Consider the following 1,239-nt stretch of genomic DNA (forward strand, 5'->3'; position numbering starts at 1 on the left):
CGCGGCCCCTCCCGCCGCGGAGCACAGGCCCCGGACGCGCAGGCCCAGCGGCCATGGCCCACGGGCCCAGCCGCTCCGCGGCACGCGGGATCCTCCCGGACCGGGGCACAAACCCGCGCCCCCTGCATCAGCAGACGGACTCCCAACCACTGCGCCACCAGGGAAGCCCTCGCTCATTTTTAATTGGATTTTTTATGATCTTATTATTGAGAGTTTATATATTCTGAATCCAAGTCTTTTATTAGACATACGATTTGCAAATATTTTCTCCCAGTGTGTATCTTCTTTTTATTCTCTCAGCAATGTATTTTGAAGAGCATAAGCTTAATTTTGATGGATTCCAATTTATCTATTTGTTCTTTTATGGATTATGCTTTTGGTGATCTATATAAGAAAGCATTGCCTAACTCAAAGCCTCAATTTTATCTCCCATGTTCCCATGTTTTATTCTAGAATATTTATAGTTTTAGGTTTTAAATTTGGATCTATGATCTATTTTGAGCTAATGTTTGTATACAGTGTGAGATAAGAATCAATAAAGATTTTTTGAAGCTATGAATATATCCAATTTTAAGCCACGTTTGTTGAAAAGATTATCCTTTCTCCATTGAAGTACCTTTCTGATTTTGTAAACCAATTGTCTACCCCATTTCTTAGCTCTCTGTTAAGTTCCTTGGTCTATTATTTTTATCTCAACACTAATACCACACTGTAGCTTTATAATAGGTCTTGAAATCAGGAAATATTAATACTCTAACTTTGTCCTTCCTCAAAGTTTTATTGGCTATTCTAGGTCTTTTGACCTAGAATTTTAAGAAATATTTTTGTTATTTCTAAGAAAAAAAGTCAAATGGAGCTTGTGTTGAATCTGTTTATCATATGGATGAGAACTGGCATCTTAATATCGATTCTTTCAACTTATGACCACTGTATCACTCTCATTTTTAGGCTTTTAAAGTTTCTCTCAGCAATACTTTATGGTTTTACATATTTGTCAGATTTATTCCTAAGTATTTTATATTATTTGGTGTGATAGTAAATGGTATTTTTATATCAATTTATGTTATTTGTTGCTAGTATATAGAAATGCAATTGACTTTTTACATGATCTTGAAGATCACTTATTCCAATAGTTTTTTAATTTTTTAATCAGATTTTCTACACAGATAATTGTGTCATCTATGAATAAAGATAGTTTTAGTTTTGCTACTTTTACAATATGGGTTCCTATTAATTCTT

The sequence above is a fragment of the Lipotes vexillifer genome, unplaced genomic scaffold (assembly GCF_000442215.2).
Source record: "Lipotes vexillifer unplaced genomic scaffold, Lipotes_vexillifer_v1.1 scaffold563, whole genome shotgun sequence".
NCBI classification, from domain to species: Eukaryota; Metazoa; Chordata; class Mammalia; order Artiodactyla; family Lipotidae; genus Lipotes; species Lipotes vexillifer.